The following is a 14258-nucleotide window of genomic DNA, read 5'->3' as shown; positions in this document are numbered from 1 at the left end:
AAGAATGCAATGAAAACATGGTTTTATTGAATATGAATTTTCTAGTAAAAAGTGTACTACACTTCTGTTATAGCGGTAATATTATACGTTACATTATTCAATTTCTTCACCGTACTCATTAAAATCTACGTACCACCCTCCCAACCATGCATAATTTATACATTATATAAATTGACACTCTACCACCATCATTCACCACAGAAATTCCTTTTCCAATTCCTTGCCAGTTTTTCTACCTTCACCTGAAAATGGTTAGTGTCCTGGAGCTCCGAAAGGCGCAACGAGCTGAAGGTCCAGCAACGATTTTGGCTATCGGGATTGCTACACCGATTAACTGTGTGCTCCAGAGCACTTATCCAGATTACTATTTCCGTGTTACAAATAGCGAAAACAAGAAAGAACTTAAAGCAAAATTTAAACGCATGTGTAGGTTTTGTGAATCATTTGTAGTTGAAAATGTAACTCTATAGTAGTACATTTACTTTAATTTGATCTTTCTTTGTGTTATACTCAGGTGACAAATCAATGATTAGAAAGCGACACATACACTTGACGGAGGATATGTTGAAAGAGAAGCCCAATCTTTGTGCTTACATGGCACCATCGTTAGATGCAAGACAAGATATTGTTGTCTCGGAAGTACCAAAACTTGGTGCAGAAGCCGCAACTCACGCAATCAAGGAATGGGGCCAACCGAAGTCAAAGATCACCCACCTTGTCTTTTCCACTTCGTGTGGGGTTGACATGCCAGGAGCTGATAACCAACTAATAGAGCTTCTAGACCTTCGTCCTTCAATCAAACGTGTGATGATATACGAAAATGGTTGTTATGCTGGTGGCACAGCCATTCGTTTGGCCAAGGACTTGGCAGAGAACAACAAGGGGGCTCGTGTATTATTTGTTTGTTCGGAAATCACTGCTATAGGTTTCCGTGGGCCGGATGAGACCCATCTGGATGGCCTTGTAGGCCAGGCTTTGTTTGGTGATGGTGCAGGTGCCATCATAGTGGGCTCTGACCCATTGCCAGATATTGAAAAGCCACTTTTGGAGATTGTTTCTGCTTCCCAGACTATCATCCCGGATACAAAGAGCATGCTTAGAGGACACATTCGAGAGGTCGGACTTAAATACCATCTCCATAAATCCATTCCTGAACTCATCGCGAACAGCATTGAAAACAGCTTGGTAGAGGCCTTTCTACCCTTGGGCATTGTTGACTGGAACTCACTTTTCTGGATTGTACATCCAGGGGGCACTGCCATCTTGGACGGGATAGAAGAAAAACTATGCCTTACACCCAACAAACTACGGGCCACACGACACATACTCAGTGAATACGGAAATATGTTTAGTAGTGGCCTGATCTATCCATATCCCTTCACTACTTAATACTACTCTTTAATAATTAGCTTTTAATCATTAGCTAATAATGATATGTTTTTTATTAATTATGATTGTTTTTAATAATTATATTATGAAGATATATATATTTTTTAATATATGAAAAATTAATATTTATAATTAATAGTTTTTTTAATCAAGTATTTTATAAGTAACGACCCATTTAAAATATAATCTAAATGCTTTTGTATACAAACTTTTCAACATTAAATATATTTAATATATTATTCTAAAAAAATTATTTTAAACATTTTAAACAAACAGTAACTAAATAACTTACTTATAAATACTAAATTTGCCTCTTACCTGTAGCATAACATATTATTTTTTACTTCAAAAAATAATAAAGATACTACAAAATAAATGATAAATTTAATTTTGAACATAAAGCTTAATTTCATATGACAATAATACAAAATAATAATTAATCGTGAACATACATTTGCGACAAAAACTAGGAAATAAATGTTTAAAAATATTTAATTTATAAAAATATCATTTTAACTTTTAAGTTTTAACCCAATTGTACTGTATCAACTTAAATAGAGGTTCAAAAATGAAATTTTGAGGGTAAAAATGTAATATCTTTTAAATAGATAGGCTGTAAATGTAAAATTCAAGGGTATAAAACGTTTTACTTTCTCACTAACCCTAACAAGAAGATTCAGCCGCCAATGACACCTTCATCCGACTTCCGGCGATGGGAGCTATGCGACTATCGCTTTCTTTTTCTCTCGTTCTTTCTCACGACGACTATTTTTTTTCAGACGATGTTTTAGGCGATTCCTTCCTTCTCCGGCGTTTTCTCTATTCCCGGAACACATAACACATAAATCCTGTCTGAGCCACGAAGGCATCAAACATACCAACTACTGCATCGGATCAAAATCCAGAAACTACTACTAGCTAAACGGGCCGGCATTGTGGCCTTAGACGCGTTCCTACTGGAAGGAAACTCGCCTAAACTGCTGAGCTCCGCCGATAATCCTTTGGTTGCTGATCGACAATCCCCTGAGCCGCTGCTTCTCCAGCTCTCCGAGCTACCAATATCAATATGACACTTAGTCTGACAGCCCTCTAAAAGTCAACTAAGTCAACTCTGGTCAAAGTCAACCTTCCAGGTCAACCCTACTCGCCGAGTCCACCTAATGACTCGCCGAGTTCATATGCTCAGGGTCCTTCAATTCGCGACTCGACTCCCCGAGTCCAACTATTTCCAAGTCCTGACCTGTCCAACTCACTGAGTCTCCACCCGACTCATTGATTCGAGTCTCAACTCAAAGGGTTTGGGGTTTCGCGACCTGACTCGCCGAGTCTAAGAACAGACTCGCCGAGTCCAAGGCAATCATCAACAGACTCGCCGAGTTATTCTTCCAACTCGTTGAGTTCCTGCCCATCTTCATCCAACTCGTCGAGTTCACCCATGTGACTCGCCGAGTCGCTGCAGCTCTTAATCCATGCAGTGGCTTTTCGAGCCAAACATGGGTTCCAACTCATAGATCCATACTTCTAAGGCTTATTCCTCACGTAAAGTGGCAAACTTTACGTGTAGCTAAAGAGATCTAGGCTCAAAACACTTCAAACTAGGGTTAATGGCAAACATACTTCTCCAACATACCAAGGGCTGATACTTTAGGGGATTCTAGACCAAAACAAGCATGGATCTGAGATAGCAACCTCAGATCTGGACCTCTAGCTCGAAATGGTTACTTATCATGCCAAAAATGTCCAAAACTCACACATAAGAATAGATCTAGGTGAAAAAAAAGAGTCCAAGCAACAGCTTATTACCTCCAATTGGTCTGAAATGTCTTCCTAATCCCGGATCTATAGTCCCTTCTTGCACTTCCAAGGTCTTTCTTCCTTCTCCAAGCTTTAATGCACTTCTTCAAGGCAAGATCTAGCTCAAAAACGGATATTGTGGCTAGGGTTTGGTGTTATGGGGTAGAGAGGTAGTAAAAGAAACCTAGGGGGAGAATGAGACGTTAAAATAGGCTCCAAGTCCCGGATTTAGGGTTTTCCTCGTTCAGACCCAACTCGCCGAGTTCACGAGCCGACTCACCGAGTTGGTCACTTACTCGATCCCCCTGATCCCGCTCCGACTCGTCGAGTTCCTCCCTGGACTCAACGAGTCCACTCCCTGACTTAGGGTTTCTTCCCTTTTCTTGGCCTTTCTGATCTTGGGTGTTACAATTTTTGTGAGTTGATCAATCATGTTGATGTCTTTTCTCTCTTCCGATTTCCTAGGAATACATGTAATTTTGGAAACAGTCAACATAATCTTGGTGAATTCACATGTTTTATAAACATTGAAAACACTCTTTAAATAGTTTTTAGTATAAGATCTTTGTCTATGAATAGGTATTTGATAAGATGTTAAGATAGTATTGTCCTTGTTCTTAGATCTATTTGATACTCTTAGTATATTGGTTTTATAACTTCTTTTCTCAGATGTACTGCCTCATTTGCATAATTCTTAGATTCTTTGAAGTTAGTTCTGAATACTTATACGAGAATAGTATTATCCTTATATTTAATATTCTTAGTATTTTAGTATTATAACTTCTCTTTCGTATTCACCCCTTCCACATAACATTTTCTACCCTTTCGCATACTTCGCTTATAAGATATTCACCCCTTTCACTTATTAATGTATACTATCACTACTTCAAGGCGTTCCCCTCTAGGTAATTTAATTAGTGAAGGATGCCCGAACATTGCTACAATAAGTTCCTATAATTGAGCTTTCGAATTGATATTTTTCCCACACGACGCTTCTTCGGACATCGTAAAATAGTTTAAAAAGCTATGGGTGTTGTGATTCAACGATCAAGGTTGCAGCTTGCAACCGTAGGTGGGGTTGTTAGCCTCGTATAGATCTATATATAAGTTTTCCGCTCACTTAATATTAATGATTACAGGACGGGGTTAGCTGAAATTAATCAGCTAAAGGATTAATAGTATTGGTACATACTGAATTCTTCTCTTTTCCATAATTTCCTTAACGTTACTTTCTCCGACTGAAAATTCTGTTACCCCTCATCCGCCTACCGGATGCACTGAGATCACCCTGGTCCAAGTAATTTTCCGATATCTGAGTTACCGGTCACTACACTCCATCGCAATCTCCTAGTTGCTCCCAGCGACTCCTGAAGATAGTTCGACTATCTATAACTGTTCTATCTATTTCTACCATCCATAATGAATCGATGCTGCTGGAACCAGCCTGCTTATCTCTCATTTGACTACTCAACTCCTACTAACTCGAGCCTTCCATTCTGAAAGAAAAGCTACCTGCCTAGCTATCCTTACAGATCACTTATACTTGACAGAAGGCTCAACTGATCCTGCTGAGAGGGACTTGCCATTTCCAAATCAACAACTATACCGTCAGCACTTGCATTCCAACACACATACTAATACTGACCATCACACTGCAACCATCTGAAACACTGGACTGCCTGCAACACTGAACTGCCTAAAACGCTGACCTGCCTGAAACACTTAACTGCCTGAAACACTGAACTGCCTGAAACACTGAACATGCCTGAAACTTTGAATACGCCTGAAACACTGAGCTGCCCGAAACACTGAACTGCATGAAACACTGCTTCCCAATTATCTCAAGACCTTCCTGGTTACCAATCATTCGTCCGTTATTTGCAACACCGAGCTCCAACTCAATTGTGGAGTCCAAGGACTCCTCACTCAGTCGCTCCCATGACTTCTGAATGAAATCTTTCTCTGGAACTAGTTTCCACTAGTTATCCTGTCACTGTGGCTCTAACAACCTTCCGATCCACTGATCAGGTCTAAACGTCACATCCTGACATCATCAATTCCACGACTAACAACATGATGGCTCCCAGACTGACGGTAGCCCTTAACATACCCGAACCCCAACGGCCCACTACTACTCTGATCTCATAACTGAGGTGACAATCTAATGCCAAATCGCCGACTTAACCATAACTGAACCATTTGGGAAACCCAAAATCTAACCCATGGATTCCCATATCCTCACTGCTGCACCCGAACTGGTGGGTACTACTGCTTTCCCGCGTCCAACAACGTGCTCATGTTGCCTACCAATCTGATAAAGGTCACGGCTACGCCTGCGGACTTACAACTCTCTAATACTATATGGCTGCTAGTGAATGCTACGGCTACCTCCGCAGACTTACAACACTCTACTACTATCTAACTGCTAGTGAATGCTACGGCTACCCCCGCAGACTTACAACACTCTACTACTATCTAACTTCTAGTGAATGCTACGGCTACCCCCGCAGACTTACAACACTCTACTACTATCTAACTGCTAGTGAATGCTACGGCTACCCCCCGCAGACTTACAACACTCTACTACTAGCTGAGGACATCCTGACTATCCCTAGTCCTGCTAGTGATTCCTCATCCTGATTTCTCAAAACCAGCCCTCAGTCTTTGAATACTGCATCAACCTCGATATCTTATATCCTTGATATACTTAGCACTTCGTCGAGGAACTCTTCGGCTTGGTTCCCAAACCAACCGTCTACTAATCCGGATACAAGAAGCTATTGTTGGGAAGTTTCCAAACTCCCAACTCCTGAATCTACACAATTCTGCATGCTGACTCTGTCGCTGGCTACTAATACGAAAGCATCTCTTGCTAACCGTTCTCAGGATCCTCATTCCGACTCACTTGAGCCCTACAGGTGGTCCTCCAATCCTGGATTCCCCACCAGCTTCTAACCATCTCGATTACATAAACTAACTGCTGGGAAGGTCCTCAAACTCCCAATTCTCAACTCCTCAACCCTTCAATCACTGTGCTACTATCTTTTCTTCTCAGAGATCGCGCACTCATTCTGGGTCTACGTGACTCTTATCCTTGTATACTCAGAGGGTTCTCCCTCACTTGGATTCGGCTAACTCCTTACTTCTCACTGGTCGAAAGGATTCCTAACCTTCCTTCCATTAAAAGGGCGATATGCTGCCCGCCAACGTTTACCTCTGCCAGTGCTCCAACTACTCTTACCAGATCCGCACCCTTCTTGCTATCTAACTGAGCACCCTTCGATCCTTAACTGTATTTGCTTTAGGGACTACATCCCGAGAACCTGCGTTTGGGGTGCACATCCCCAACCCACTTCCTTACTGACCGCTAGCTACTCTACTAAAAACTCTGGATTACCACTACTGAGAATATAACCGATCATTAACCGACTAACGCCTTTCGCAAGTAGTAAGGCACTACTGAATCTTACACATACATGTTACAGTCACCGCATATGAAGTAACCTGATCTAGAGGGAACGACCTCCAATTCACCATTCTAATCCCATGGTATGCAGATGGCATAAAACTTCGTCACAAGCAGGTAATATAATACCCAACACATATGCTTATTGACATCAATGCAGCAACCTAACAATAATATCATGAATAATATTTGACAGGGAGGTAAAAGATACATACCTCCATTACTTAGCGTTGCTCGAATCCTTGCTGAAATCAACCGGAAAACTTGGCTCCGAGCCGTGGGCCCCCTTGCCCGGCCTCGGCAACCACTGGCGGTACTTGAAGTCCCAAGGGCAGGAGCTGGCACCTGCCCTGCTGTATACAAACTCGGACAGTGGGCCTTCTTGTGGCCCCTCTGACTGCAATGGAAACATATCGGATCAAGTCCATGGGCGATGGTAACAATACAATCCATGCTAAAATGGCCAATCTGGCCGCACATGAAACATCCGGCATCGCCACCACTTCTACGCCTGCACGCACCCAGGTGCGTCCTACCGCACTTCCTGCATCGACTGCGGCTCTGATAGTCCCTTGTCCTCAAATCCGACCCCTTGGGCCTCTTACCCGAACCTGTGGCTACCTGAGTCTCATCTGTTTTCCTCTTCCTTTCTAATTCCCTGCCCGTCTCTCGCTCCGGCGTTACCTTGTCGACACCGCCCGTCGACTGAACAACAGCTGTCTGATCCTGGAGCTTCGCAATCAACCTATCAGTGATCCTCACTACCATGTCGGGCAGATCCTCGCGAATGGCTCGCGTAACCTCCTCCACTATCCAATCATGCAAAGGTCTCTCTTGGAGACAGGGTGCCCCACTCACTCCTGTCCCTTGATGGCAAAAACTAGAAATGGGGTCTCCTTTCCCGATGGATCCTGGAACTCCATAAGAATCGGGGTCTAGACGAGCCCCAATCTATCCTGAAACTATCTCGGCCTTAAAGGCCTCAAGATGACTGTCCATGAGCTCCACAATGGCCCCTCTAACCGAACCGAAAATCACTGGAGTCTGATCAATGATGTTGCACATGATCTCTGCGGAAATGAAATCCTCAAGCTGCCCGGCTCTAGAGCCTGAGCCAGATCCCTCCCCGGCACCTGAACTGCCAACTAATATTTCGCGCAACGTCACCATGCTGAAAATATAACAATTCCTGATCAATTTACACACTACTGTTGAGGGATCTCTCACACACTCTACTAGTTCCCTGGTTTTGCCTTGGCCCCTCTTGAATCGAGTACGGATCCTCTGCTTTCAGTAGTACGGGCCCATTTTACCTTCCACATCTATCCGTGCTTTCCTCAAGAGTTACCTCAACTCCATCAAGTCCCCTTTTCTCTACTATTGATCTCTGCTACTCTCATCCTAGGCTTGCCCTAGGGGACTTCTGACTTCACCCAACCAGTCCTCAGCTGTTGAAGGCCTCCTTGTAATGCCAATTAGCCACCACCTGAATACCATCACATGAAATGAGGCTCGGATAATCCTTCGAGTAAAAGACTCGTCCCTACAACGGTTGGACTCAGACAAGAGCTGCGCAATAGGGCCAAATCCAGCACTCTGAGATTATTCAACCCTGCTCACATGTGATGTGACGTATTCACCTAATGGCTAACTCCCATCACTCAGAGTCCCACAAAGCACAAAGCAAGTAGCATTCGGATAAAGGAAACATACTCAGGAAAAACTATTCTCAAAACAAGAAACTGTACTAGCATACAATGCTAAGCTCATACTATCAGGCATAACCTACACAGGCTATCCTACTACTGTCTACTCATTACTAGCATGAAATTCTTATCAAGCTGAAACACATAAAGCAGGCACATATCCTAGATCCTTAGTCCTATTCTAGCATGCTGTTCTACTGAAACTGAAACTGATATTCATAACATAAACTTGTATGGGTAATTTGGGAGTACTTACTTGAGCTCGGCTGATTGCATGCACCACACCCTTTTCTCTTACCAAAACTCCTTTCTTTCTGAATTCTTTTGCTTTACTAAAACTGTTTTCTTTCTCAAAACTCTTTTTACAAAACTGTCTTTTCCTTTTGAAAACCTTTATACCAATCCCTTAGTTTGAGTTCAGACACGCCCGAGGGTATGTCCGAATCCCTCAAACCAAGGCTCTGATACCAACTTGTAACGACCCAAAAATCACGACTAAAAATTTCTTTTAAAACATTACTAAAACCATATTTACAAAACTGTATCATAAATCATAACATAATTTTTAGAGTATTAATTCAAAACATAATCTCATTATCAGAGTAAAACATTCCCAGGCTAACTGACTATGGTGTGTGCACTGCAATCTTCTCGAGCTCCTCCTTTAAAAACTGTGTACCTGAAACCAAAACTGAAAACCGTAAGCACGAAGCTTAGTGAGCTCCCCCAAACTACCACATACCATACAATAACATATATAGCACATACTGGGCCTTGCCCACTGCATCGGACCGAGGTCCGGACTAACTGGGGCCTTGCCCCCTCTATCGGACCGAAGTCCGGAAATTGATTGGGACCTTGTCCCCTGCATCGGACCGAAGTCCGTACTAACTGGGGCCTTACTCCTGCATCGGACCGAAGTCCGGAAACTGACTGGGACCTTGTCCCCTGCATCGGACCGAAGTCCGGACTAACTGGGGCCTTGCCCCCTGCATCGGACCGAAGTCCGAAACTAACTGAACATAACATAACATAAACATATCAACTAGCATGAACACACATATACTGCATACTGCATCGGGCCGTAGCCCAGAACACATAACACATAAATCCCGTCTGAGCCACGAAGGCATCAAACATACCAACTACTGCATCGGATCAAAATCCGGAAACTACTACTAGCTAAACGGGTCGGCATTGTGGCCTTAGACCTGTTCCTACTTGAAGGAAACTCACCTAAACTGCTGAGCTCCGTCGATAATCCTTTGGCTGCTGATCGACAATCCCCTGAGCCGCTGCTCCTCCTGCTCTCCGAGCTACCAATATCAATATGACACTTAGTGTCACACCCCCAAACCAAGGATGGCGGAAACGTCCGGGGGTGGAGGACTTCATGTATAGTATCACAACAACGAGTATAATAGTGCTCAAAGTAAATACAACCAATCATATATATCTATTCGAAAGAGTTACATCATTGTATGAATTACATGTTCTAAATCAATTACAATATGTAGACAATAAGTATGAAATGTTTGACGCCTTAACGTCCCATCCTCAAAAGCACTTGGTTACCTGTTTATTGATTTCTTGAGAATACAAGTAGTTTTGAAAAAGTGTCAACAAAAAGGTTGGTGAGTTCATAAGAAATTTTGTTGGAGAAGTAAACCGTTTTCCTTGTAAAAGCGATAGTATATGTATCCAGAAAATCCGATATTTTCTTTATAAAAGTTATGTAATGTAGTCTTATAACCGAAGACCAAAATGTATAAGTAACCTCTCTTACTAATAGAAAATGATATGTGTTTAAATTGACATAAACGCGCCTGAATTAAATGAAATTCCCGTAAATTCTTATGTTTGTTAATACTTTATGTATATGTAGTCCTAAATCCCAGGACCGAGAAAATAACAAGTATTGTCCATACTTAAAGATATAAGTGTGGTTTCAAATGATGTGTAGTCATAAATACCAAAACCGAAAGTGTACAGTAATATCTGTACTTATTGAGATAATAAGTGATTTTAAAATCGACATAAAACCCATTTAAGTTTTATAAAAATCCCGTAAACTTTATGTATTGTTATATCCCTATGTGAGTCGCTATAATCATACTATGACTAAATGAACCTGCCACGACGTTTCTCAGGCGTCGTAAAACTGAAATGACATTTGTCACCCGTAGACCTGCAGGTCCCACTGTAGCTAGCAGCAAGGTGTGGGGTGTCAAACCCAATATAGATCTATACACAACTATCACGTTCTCCCTCCAGGAGACTCTGATTATAACTAACAGGAATTATATCCCGCACTCGGACGTACGGAAAGAGATTGTCTCACAGTTTAGGTTAACAAGTTTACGAGTTGTGTGCGTGAGTGTAAAACATTTCTGTATGAATGTACCCTTTTGTACGTGTGTGTTATGTGATGTATCATAAACTATACCTATTATAGTTTTATCCAAAATGTTTGTAATATATAAGAACTCTTTTATGAAAAAGCGTTAGTGTTATGAAATCCATTAAACTATGCTTATTATAGCTTATATACGTGTTCTAAATGAATGAATAATCTTATCATGAATGACTTATTTTCAGTTTATGATGATAAAATTTACAAAGAAACACATTCAATACTTAGAATTTATATTTATACACTTTGCTCAACATAATACAAAGTGTTATGAAAATTATATGATGTTAACTAAATTAGACCTTCCTGCACTGTTTTAGAAAAGCCATAGAAAAATCATACGAAGTCGAAAACTAAATCCGTAAATTCTGAGAGTTCCCAAAATGTGTCTAGTTCACTCATAATTTTTATCATGATTTTTAATGACCTCCAACTTGGGTGAAAAAGTCCATAATCACAGACTGGTCCGGATTGGTGTTTGAAATGATAGACAGTTTTGTAAAAATCACCATAAATTGTAGAAAATCGTATGGAGATGTGAAAGTAGTCATTTTAAAGCTAAGAACTGGAATTACTTACAACTAAAACAGTTTTTCAAACAAAAAATTTTAAGTTGTCCAAAACAGTCCGTGAATGGAGTCCAACTTTTCTGATGAAAGCTGTTAGAAAAATTTAGTTATGTTCTTGGTGTTTTAACTTGTATTCCCCCCCTAAAAACTTAAGAAAACATAAAAATGTAGGGGTATGAACTCACCTTGAGTGATTTCAGTAGGTAAGTGTTGAAGAAGAGAAGTGTTCAACCCAAGAACACTTGAAGAATCACTTGAAGATTCGAAGATCTAACAAAAATGTGATGATGTTTTTGTAAGCAATCTTTGATTTTGATTAGGAGGATATGTAATAATCATAAGAAAGATGATGATACTTACTAATTGTAGGAGAAGAGTCTTGGAGTATGCCTTGAAATTCTCGAATTAGAGAGAAAAAGATGAGAGAGTTTGAAGTGTGATTCTTGGTGAAAATGAGAGAATGACTAAAGTGTGAGGAGAGAGGATGGATGTTCCAGCCCTAAGAACGTGGGAATAGTTGAAATTAGTGAGAAAGGACCTATGAAGTGACTAGGGATGGGCTGGTGGTGAATAGTGACATGGAGTGGGTATGGGAGTGGTTGCTTGTGTCATGGAAATAAGTAAAGTCAACACTCTACCTTTGTACTTCACTCACTCTCTTTTGGATAAGGTTTTATCCTTAAAAATGTGATTAATTAATAGTTAAGGGTCCTTATATGTTAAAATAAAGTTTTGGGTGAAAATCCCATGTTAAAACAATTAAAAACGGGCCTAAAATGCGAATTTAGTCGAAAACCGGGAGAAAAAGCGTTCCCAGCGAGACCTCTCGGTCCTAGGCCGAGGTTCGGTCCCTGCTGGTGCTGAGCCGGAAGCGAACGGTGCGAACCAGAAGCAAGAAGCGAAGGCGAGGGGCTCAGTCCGAAGGCTCGGTCCGAAGGGTCAGAAGCGAAGGTTCGGTTCGGTTCATTGAGTGAGGTTCGGTTCGGTTCTTTGAGTGAGGTTCGGTTCGGTTCTTTGAGTGAGGTTCGGTTCGGTTCAGCAGCCTTCTTCATCAGGAGGGTTCGGTTCCTAAGAGGGGTTTCGGTTCCTAAGAGGACTTTCGGGTCCTAAGAGGGGTTTCGGTTCCTCAAGCCCGTTTTTCGCGTAGACTTCCGCTTTTGGGCTGTTTTCGCCAAATTCGAGGGTCGGAATGCCCCGAGTGATTATAGAAAGTTGGGAGAGATTTCGAGAGAGATTTGAGAGAGATTCCACATACTCAAAGAGATTTGGGAGAGATTTGACATACTTAGAGAGATTTCACATACAGAGAGATATTTGGGAGAGATTTCATATTCTTAGAGAGATTTGGGAGAGATTTGACATTCTTGGAGAGATTTCTCATACAAAGAGATATGTGGGAGAGATTTCACATTCTTAGAGAGATTTGGAAGAGATTTGACATTCTTGGAGAGATTTCTCATACAAAGAGATATGTGGGAGAGATTCGACATTCTTAGAGAGGTTTCTCATATAAAGAGAGATTTGGGAGAGGTTTCACATACTTAGAGAGATTTGACATTCTTGGAGAGCTTTCTCATACAAAGAGAGATTTGGGAGAGATTTGACATTCTTGGAGAGATTTCTCATACAAAGAGAGATTTGGGAGAGATTTCACATTCTTGGAGAGATTTGGGAGAGATTTCTGATAAGAAGAGATGGAGTGAAAACGATTGAGAGAGGTTTCATTGGTGACCTTTTTGAGTGTCCGGCTTCACACTGCAAGGTCCGTAAACCCCGTTAAGCCTTGTTTAAGGATCTTGCATACTCCCGATGAGTATGTAACATTGTTTTATCGGTTTGGCTCTCCACGTACCACCGTTTTAGGTTAAGGAGATCTAGATGTACGTACTTTTCGATTTATGATCTCTCATTAGAATAGAGAGTTGTTTAGAAATTACATAACGTAAACTCTAATACTCACGGCAAATTGAGTTGACCGCTTTGACTTGTTGACTTTAGTTGACTTTGACTTGACCGAAAATTGATGGTTGTCACACTTAGTCTGACAGCCCTCTAAAAGTCAACTAAGTCAACTCTGGTAAAAGTCAACCTTCCAGGTCAACCCTACTCGCCGAGTCCACCTAATGACTCGTCGAGTTCATATGCTCAGGGTCCTTCAATTCGCGACTCGACTCACCGAGTCAGTCCATGACTCGCCGAGTCCAACTATTTCCGAGTCCTGACCTGTCTAACTCGCTGAGTCTCCACCCGACTCACAGATTCGAGTCTCAACTCGAAGGGTTTGGGGTTTCGCGACCTGACTCGCCGAGTCTAAGAACAGACTCGTTGAGTCCAAGGCAATCATCAACAGACTCGCCGAGTTGTTCTTCCAACTCGTCGAGTTCCTGTCCATCTTCATCCAACTCGCCGAGTTCACCCATGTGACTCGCCAAGTCGCTACAGCTCTTAATCCATGCAGTGGCTTTTCGAGCCAAACAGGGGTTCCAACTCATAGATCCATACTTCTAAGGCCTATTCCTCACGTAAAGTGGCAAACTTTACGTGTAGCTAAAGAGATCTAGGCTCAAAACACTTCAAACTAGGGTTAATGGCAAACATACTTCTCCAACATACCAAGGGCTGATACTTTAGGGGATTCTAGACCAAAACAAGCATGGATCTGAGGTAGCAACCTCAGATCTGGACCTCTAGCTCGAAATGGTTACTTATCATGCCAAAAATGTCCAAAACTCACACATAAGAATAGATCTAGGTGAAAAAAAAGAGTCCAAGCAACAGCTTATTACCTCCAATTGGTCTGAAATGTCTTCCTAATCCCGGATCTATAGTCCCTTCTTGCACCTCCAAGGTCTTTCTTCCTTCTCCAAGCTTTAATGCACTTCTTCAAGGCAAGATCTAGCTCAAAAACGGATATGGTGGCT

At 41.7% G+C, this 14258-nt stretch overlaps 1 pseudogene; it reads left to right on the top strand.

The window, feature by feature from the left end:
- The first annotated feature begins 242 nt into the window (after positions 1-242).
- LOC145089478 (chalcone synthase H3 pseudogene) lies at positions 243-1389 on the top strand (annotated as a pseudogene).
- Positions 1390-14258: the final 12869 nt, after the last annotated feature.

This window comes from Lactuca serriola, chromosome 2 (assembly GCF_051521515.1).
Source record: "Lactuca serriola cultivar US96UC23 chromosome 2, Lser_US96UC23_V15, whole genome shotgun sequence".
NCBI classification, from domain to species: Eukaryota; Viridiplantae; Streptophyta; class Magnoliopsida; order Asterales; family Asteraceae; genus Lactuca; species Lactuca serriola.
The sequence above is the reverse complement of the archived record's forward strand: the minus strand, read 5'-3'. Positions and strand labels throughout refer to the sequence as shown.